Source organism: Eptatretus burgeri, chromosome 14, assembly GCF_056783735.1.
Source record: "Eptatretus burgeri isolate ZD-2024b chromosome 14, Ebu_testis_v1, whole genome shotgun sequence".
NCBI lineage: Eukaryota > Metazoa > Chordata > Myxini > Myxiniformes > Myxinidae > Eptatretus > Eptatretus burgeri.
In genome coordinates this window covers 34100564-34109049 of record NC_140974.1, presented here as the reverse complement: position 1 = coordinate 34109049, position 8486 = coordinate 34100564, and the positions used below count along the sequence as shown (strand labels likewise).

Genomic DNA, 8486 nt, shown 5'->3' with positions numbered 1-8486 from the left:
CAGTGTGTGACACTAACTGTCAAACATGGAGGAGGAAGCGTGATGAACTGGGGCTCTTTTTCCGGATCCAGAGTTGGAGACTTGCACAGAGTGACTGGCACCCTGAACAAAAAGGGCAACCACAGCATTTTGCAGCACCATGCAATACCCTCTGGTCTGTGCCAAGTTGGTCAGGGGCTCATCCTACAGCAAGATAACGACCCAAAAACCTACCTCCAGGCTATGTCCGAACTACCTTAGAAGAAAAGAACAAGATGGTAGGCTTCAAATCATGGAATGGCCAGCACAGTCTCCAGACTTAAACCCCATCGAGCTGGTTTGGGATGAACTGGACAGAAGGGTGAAAGCCAAGCAACCTACAAGTCCAACACATTTGTGGGAACTTCTGCAACAGTGTTGGGAAGAACTTTCCGAACAATATTTGATTTCAATTGTAGAAAGAATGCCACGAGTATGTTCGGCTGATATATTTGCAAAAGGTGGCTACTTTGATGAGTCAAAAATTTAAGATTAAATTTTGTTCAACAAAACGATTCCATGATTTCATTTTTATCTGCAATTGTATATTTGTTGTATGCTTTAATTTCAGTAAAAACTGGAAAAATGAGGGTGTTCTTAAACTTTTGACCAGAAGAGTATGTACATACCAATATGAACACATGTGTGTGTGAGAGTGAGAGAGAGAGAGAGAGAGAGAGAGAGAGAGAGAGAGAGAGAGAGAGAGAGAGAGAGAGAGAGAGAGAGAGAGAGAGAGAGAGAGAGAGAGAGAGAGATAGAGATAGAGAGAGAGAGAGAGATAGAGATAGAGATAGAGATAGAGATAGAGATAGAGATAGAGATAGAGATAGAGATAGAGATAGAGATAGAGATAGAGAGAGAGAGATAAAAACTACTCACTTCTATTAACAGGAAAGACACCTCTCATACACTCTTTCATTTAAATGCTGAAATTTATGTTTAAAAGACCATTTGAGTTGCAAAGCTTGCGATGGATGGCGGGTTAAAAGTGCCTGGCGAGCAGTACCAAGTCACTGTAAACACATACACAGCACACAAAAGGCCTCGTTAGCATTCTTCCATCATTTTGAAAGTCCTGTATTGTCTTGCACAATATAAAGTGTCTTTTCTGAAAAGTAAATGCTTCCACAACCATTTCCCTACATATAAGCATGGTGTTATCACCAACACTGTTGAGCAAAATATCTCATTAATCAATTCATTTGGGTGTGCATGATAGCACATCATTGCGCCACAGTCTCAGTTTCCTCAGATTTTGAAATAACAGATGTCGTTTTTAACGACAGATGTCGTTTAAATAACAGATGTCGTTTTTAACAGATGTCGATGTCGTTTTTTAAAATAACAGATAACAAATAACAGATGTCGTTTTATTTTGAAATAACAGATATTCTAACTTCAAGGTTAACATTAAGAAAGTAATAACAGCAGCAAAGAGACTGCTATACCGAATAGGAACTAGTGCTTTTCTGGGTTTTGATGAAAGTGATCCGGCACCCCTCCTCTCTCCTCTCTCAAATTCCCTCCCAGAAGTTTCAGCATGTGTGACACAAACAAACAGAGAGCTTGCCAAAAGATCCAGGCCGGATCTCTTTCATAGAATGGCAGAAAAAACACCGGTTACCATTCGATATGAGACATTCCACTTCAGGCCACTTGGTGCTGGTTTCAGGGGCCTTGCTGATTATTTTTGTCACTTTTTATATTTCTCTATCCTTGTACGGTGCAATAAAAGGCATGCATGACAGGTGTGAAGCAATGTTTTCTTTCACGGTGGTGAAAGGAAGGAATAAACAATCTGTTTCACTTAAGGCATTACTCAGGTGAAGGAAACTACTTTGGTTTTTCATGCCAATGGTTCAGAAACATTTCATTGCGTACTGTAGAATATCACTGGATATAAAACTCGTCTATATTTTACAGAATTAGATGTCTGTACAATAGTCATGGGTTGTTTACATATCCCATATTGTGTACACCTTGCAAGTCTTGCAATCACTCTCTCAATCAGGTCAACCTATCTGGTGTTCCCATATGTGCACAAAGCTCATGATGCTGGTATTCAAAGTTCAAATCCCACATACAGGTCAGGTCAGGTATGGGAGCATGTGCCAGAACAGCACGTCGCTGCATCCACTTTCCGCCGGTACTCCAGGGGCCTCCGTCTGGCCATCCCCCAGGCAGATGCCAGGCCCATCCCCATCTCGCTGAGATGATGGTCAACCTGCTGCAACCATGAGGCACGTGGTCGGCCCACTGGCCTCCTCCACTCATGAGACTCCCTCGCTGAGAGAATCTGGTGAGCAGGATCAGCGTCAGGAAAACGAGCCACATGTCCATACAGCCGCAGCTGACGCTCACGGACTATGCAGGTAACAAATCTCATCCGAGTCTCTCTCAGCAACCGCTCGTTGGACACAAAATCCGACCAACGATAGCCAAGGATTCTCCGAAGAGACCTGGTACCAAAGGAATTAAGTCTCCGTCTCAGATCCTTGGTCATAGTCCAAGTCTCGCACCCATAGAGCAAAACTGGAAGTACCAAGGACCTGAAGACTCGGACTTTCGTCCTCCCGCACAGGTACCGACAGCGCCACACCCCATGATCCAGTGAATCCATGACTCCCCAGGCCCGACCCAGACGTCTATTGACCTCCGGCTCACAACCTGCGGAGACATGAATATCACTGCCAAGGTAAGTGAATCTATCCACGACCTCAACATCCTCACCACAAACAGACACAGACAGGACAGCAGCATCCAAGATGTCACCGAAAGCCTGGATCTTAGTTTTGACCCAAGAAATCCGTAATCGCAACGGCTCCGACTCCTCATTCAGCACGTCGAGGGCCCCTAAAAGGATATCCAAGGTCTCCGCAAAGATGACTGCATCATCTGCAAAATCAAGGTCCGAGATCTTGACATTGCCAAACGATGCACCGCAACTTGATCTCTCCGACATCCTCCCAAAAATCCAGTCCATACAAGTGCTGAAAAGTGTGGGGGCAAGTACACATCCCTGACGAACTCCAGTAACAACTGGAAATAAGTCAGAGATGGTACCACCACACTTCACAGCACTCTCAGTACCAGAGTAGAGTTCAGACATCAGATCGATCAGTTTCGGTGGCACCCCACGAAGACCAAGAATCCTCCAGAGGACATCCCGATTCACTGAATCAAACGCTTTACAGAGATCAACATAGGCTGCATGCAGCCCCTGCCGAAACTCTCGTCTGCGTTCGGTGAGGACACGAAGTGCAAGGATACGGTCAATCGTTGACCTCTTTGGTGTAAAGCCTGACTGCTCTGGACGCTGGTGCTCAAGCAGATAGTGGCGAACCCTATCAAGAATTATCCGAGCAAAGACCTTGCCCGGCACTGAGAGCAGCGTCACCCCTCGGTAGTTGTTGCAGTCTTGGCGATCACCCTTCCCTTTCCAGAGAGGGACAACAAGGCCCCTCTTCCAGTCAGTTGGGATGATGCCTGTGTTCCAGGCAGAGCACAAAACTGCATGCAACGACACGAGTGCAGCATTTCCACCAGCCTTGAGAAGTTCAGCATGGATGCCACAGATCCCTGGAGCTTTGCCCCGTTTCAACTGGTTCACCGCAGCCCGTGTTTCCACAAGCGATGGTGGACCACAGTTGATTCGAGGGTCAGCAACAGGGATTGCAACACCCTTGACGTCCAACTCGACAGCTGGGGGATCAGCCTGGTACAACCGCTCAAAGTAACCGGCCTAGCGGGCCTTCACTTCAGACTCCTCTGTCAAGAGCCTACCACTCTCTGCTCGAACTGCAGTGCTCCGAGGGATGGGCTTGGATGAACGTAATGCGCGAATTCCCCTGTAAGCGGGACGAGAATCACCTGTCCACAGGTGATGCTCTACCCCCTCACAGATTCCTCGCACATAGGCCTCCTTGTCCACCCTCAGTGCACGTACAGTTTTACGCCTCAGCTCCCTGAACAGCTCAGCTCTGCCATTCAGCCTGGCCCTGCGACTCTGGTCAATGGTATCCAGTGTCCCTTGAGAGACAAAATTCTTCTTTGCCCTGCGGTGAACTCCAAGGCATCCACCGGCAACATCAAGGACGGTGGTCTTGAAGGTGCTCCACAACTCTTCAGGACCCCCCAAAGCACCCAGACCCCCCAAGTGTCCACTCAGCCTGTTCGCAAACTCCTCAGCTACTCTCTCATCCCTGAGCTTGACAACAACCAGCCTAGGCTGGGATGGTACCATTCTCCAGGATTTAAGGTGCAGCTTTAGAGTTGCTACAACAAGCCTGTGGTCAGTATTGAGGAACTGAGCACTCTGGTAGACCCTGCAGTTCTGGATCATCCTCCAACGACCGTCAATGAGGACATGGTCAATCTCCTTTGCCACACCGCCAGCGTTGGAATACCAAGTCCAGCGATGAGCTTGCGGGCGCTGAAACCATGAACCAGCCACCCTAAGTCCATGACTTCTTGCAAAGTCAAGGAACTTAGTGCTATTCTGGTTCATAGTTTCTGACCCATGGGGACCAACACACACCTCATAACCATCCCTATCAGTTCCAGTCGATGCATTGAAATCCCCCAAGACTAGAAGTGTATCTCGTCTGGGGCACTGATCAACCACAGACTCGAGTGTGGCGTAGAATGTGTCCTTCACGGTGAGATCACTCGCCTCAGTCGGAGCATAAACAGAGACCAGGGAAATGACACCTAAGGAGTGGCGAATCCTTAATCTCATAATACGCTCGTTGACCGGTGTTACCTCAATTATCATTGGGGTCAGTTTATTGGACACAGCTACAGCAACTCCTTGGGTATGGTAACCATCAGAGCGACCAGACCAATAGTAGGTGTAACCACCCACCATTATCTCGCCGCAATCCGGTCTCCGAACCTCAGAGAGAGCTGCAATCCCGATGTCCAAACGCTTGAGCTCAGATGATAACAGAGACAGGTGATCATCCTCTCTTAGGGATAGGACATTCCAGGCACCCACCCGAAGGGACCGCCTCAGGTTAACCCAAGGAGACTGGCGTCTGGTGGACGACACCTCAGCACCACTCCGACACACTCTCCCGCAATCTGACCCAGGGATGTTACCCCGTGGTTTCCCTCCTATCAAAGATTGGGGGTCCCGAAGGCTTTGCCCCAATCCTGTCATCCGGTGAGCTGCCCTGCGAAGGGAAGCTGCACAGGAGGTACTCCCACGGAGTGGGTTTTCAGATTTTTTTGCGTTTTTGCGTTTTGCGGAATGAAGCGTTTTATGGTGGCCGGAGTGCAAATCCTGCCACCAACCTCCTAATAAGAAGTAACCCAACTGCAGGAGGACGTCCGCAGACACAGTTGGGCACTAGATATGGATGGCCGTTGGCTCACAAGGAGCTCCTCCGCCCTTTGACAGGTTTTGTTTTTAATCCTGCTGGGTGTCCATATACAGTATTGTGTTTATTTGTTCTCATCTGGTAATGTCCTTTTCCTGTTTCAGATAAGTATCAATTTCAGGTTCATGCATGACCCTGAGATAATGTTGGGGGAGGAACGGGGGAACGGAGGTGGTGAACGGGGGAATGGGAGGCATTGAAATTGATAGTCTGCACATCATACAATCTATACATCATACAATCATACAATCTGCAACTTTTTCATACATCATGCTATATATCGTTGTTGGCCCAATCTCTCAATCGTGAAGAAACATTTTGGAATTAAAAAAAAATTGTCGAATCTGGATCTGGATTCGGATCTTCACCTAAATCTAATCATTTCGTCCTTGTCACACACTTAACATGTCCACCAAATGTCGTCCTAATCCATCTACAACAATCGAATGTTTGACCTCACTGTGACCTTGACCTCCGACCGATTCTGACCAAAATCTAATCAGCACTAGCCATCACCCTCCTGAATCACGTGGTGTAATTTGACATTGGTAGCTTCTTCCGTTCTCGAGTTATCGTGCCTACAAACAAACACACACACACACACACACACACACACACACACACACACACATACACACAAACACACAAACAGAGGATGGAAGTCATCAATATACTTACAAAATCTTTAGATTTCGTATGTTACAAAACAATAATTGTTTATGAGGTCTTGATGGAATATCAATATTGTTTTGTTTGTTGAAGGGCATAGTTCTTACTTCAGAACAGTTAGAAATGTATAGATTAGACTCCTGGTGTTAGCTCAATGGTTTGGGTGGTGGGCTTGGGATCCTAGGATCCTGAGTTAAAATCCTTATCAGCTGTTGAATTAATACCAGGTGGGGTTGACTCTGCCTGGCATCCTTCTGAGGTTGGCAAAATGAGTACCAGCTTGCTGGTGTCCTTTGTCAGAGTGTCGACCCATCCAGGATTGTGCCCAATAGCCAAGGAGACTGCTTAGGCAGCACCAATGCTCTGCACAAAGTATGGTCTCAATGGATGGATGGAAGGATTAGTCTGCTCTGTGTTTTGAATAGTTTAATGTATTTTGATGCATGAAGTAGGGAATTGTTCGCAACAGAATTGTCCTGTTTAAATGAGAATCATTTGAAGGGTGACATGTTGTTAATAAATAGCCAGGGTTTAAGGTGAAGGAATTGTATGTGAAACCTTCTGTAATGACACCGGTAGTGTGCTCGATGTGGCCTTGTGAAAGAGAGGGGTAGGAGTTTAAGAGTGGCAGCATTGTCAAGAGAGCAAGAGGAGGGGTTTTGGAGATCTGCAGGTTCTGGGTGATCTCGCAAGAGTGAGAGTTGAGAGGTGGTTTGGCCTCGGAGTGGGACAGCGGTTGGTTGAGTCCTGAGAGAAACGGTTTTGTGCTTTGCTCACCTGTTTGTCATCCCTGGTTCCTGCTCATGTTCTTGCCTCATCCTGTTCCATTGGCCTGCCTCTCCTGCTTGTTGTCCCTGGTTCATTATGTCTGTTGGTGATCCTACCTCATCCTATTTTGTCACCTGCTCACATCTTCGTGACTGCCTCATCCTGCTCATGTTCCCATTTGTGAACTACTCAGTCGACAAACACCAGAGATAAGGCCTCATCTGTTTTTTTGTTCCCTTCCCCATCTGTGCTTTAGTCTGGTGTGAGGTGCCTTGAGATTTTATTCCTCTTGTAAACAATTATTGATTGTGATTATGAGTTTCCCCCATTTCCCCCCCCCCGTTAACCCGTCGTTGTTCCTCACCATCGGGTTCTATTTTCCCCTGTTATTTGTGGTCGGGAATAAACCCCATCAAATCAGAGCTCAGGATCTCATGTGCTTCTTGCGATTCCTGTGTGGGCAAATCTGCCATTATTCAAACGCTGTCCAAGGGAGCAAAAGCCGATTTGGTCCATCCATCCAGTAGTCCGTGTTGAGAGACTGGACTGCTGGACACCACAATACTTTGGGAAAAATCAATTATTCATGAGAAATAGGTCACCAAGAGATCAGCTACAAGGGCTCAAACACAACAAGAGTTTGATTTGAGAGCGAATGCCATTTGATTTTGGGTTTAGAAGAAACAACAAGGTGATGGTAAGTTCATTTTTCAGAATATTTTTTGCATTCTTTGTAAATTTCTACATTAGGCGAAGTTTGGTAAACATTATTCTGCTGTATAGTGTAGCTCACCTGTGTCAAATAGCGAGTAAACATCATAAACGTAAACATATACAGTTATACACCAGTGTTTGGGAAACACTCATGGTCGAATATGATAGCAAAACATTTTTCGTGTGATATCCATGCTGACTGCCAAAATAAAATATTCCAAGGCCTTCTTGTTGATCTCATTGGAAGACGTTCAGTTTGCAAGGCTGGATCCTGTCCAGCTTAAAGGACAAATGGGGTTTACGAGGTCAGTTTAGAAGGGAAAGCTTTGATTTAGAGAATTACAGCAGTTGGAATCCTGTTTCACCAGAGAAACAAGTCAGAACTAGAAAGCATCTGAAAATGCAAAGCCCGTCCACTTTTGCATTCTGACTTCTTATTCTTCTATATGCTAAACCGAACCTTTGACCTTTTGACCAAATTCTTAATTTGTATTGCCCATGTTCTCATATGCCTGTTGTTGGCTTAATGGTTTGGGTGGTGGGCTTGGGGTTCTAGAATCCTGAGTTCAAATCCCAGTAGACTGTTTAAATAATAACGACCAGGTCGGGTTGACTTGGCCTGTCATCCTTCTGAGGTCAGCAAAATGAGTGCCAGCTTGCTGGTATACTGTGTCGGAGTGGCGACTCGTCCAGGATTGTGTGTAATAGCCAAGTAGACTGCTTCGGCAGCACCAACGCTCTGCACAGAGTGTGGTACCAATGGATGGATGTTCTCATAATACAGCTTTCCTGAATATTTGATTACAAAAGCTCAAATGATAATTTAAAATGTCAGGTAAATTGGATGAAAATTGACAATTTTATGTCATGCTGATATTTGACCTTTTGACCAAATTATTAATTTGACTTCTCCATATTCTCATAATAAAGCTTTGT

The 8486-nt window shown here is 45.9% G+C and overlaps 1 long non-coding RNA gene across 1 annotated transcript in view; it reads right to left on the bottom strand.

The window, feature by feature from the left end:
- Positions 1 to 660: 660 nt before the first annotated feature.
- LOC147012949 (uncharacterized) overlaps positions 661 to 8486 on the bottom strand; it is a 9267-nt gene continuing 1441 nt past the window's right edge. The window contains exon 2 of the long non-coding RNA XR_015051128.1: positions 661 to 1031. This is a non-coding gene — a long non-coding RNA (uncharacterized LOC147012949). The remainder of the gene's footprint in view (positions 1032 to 8486) is intronic.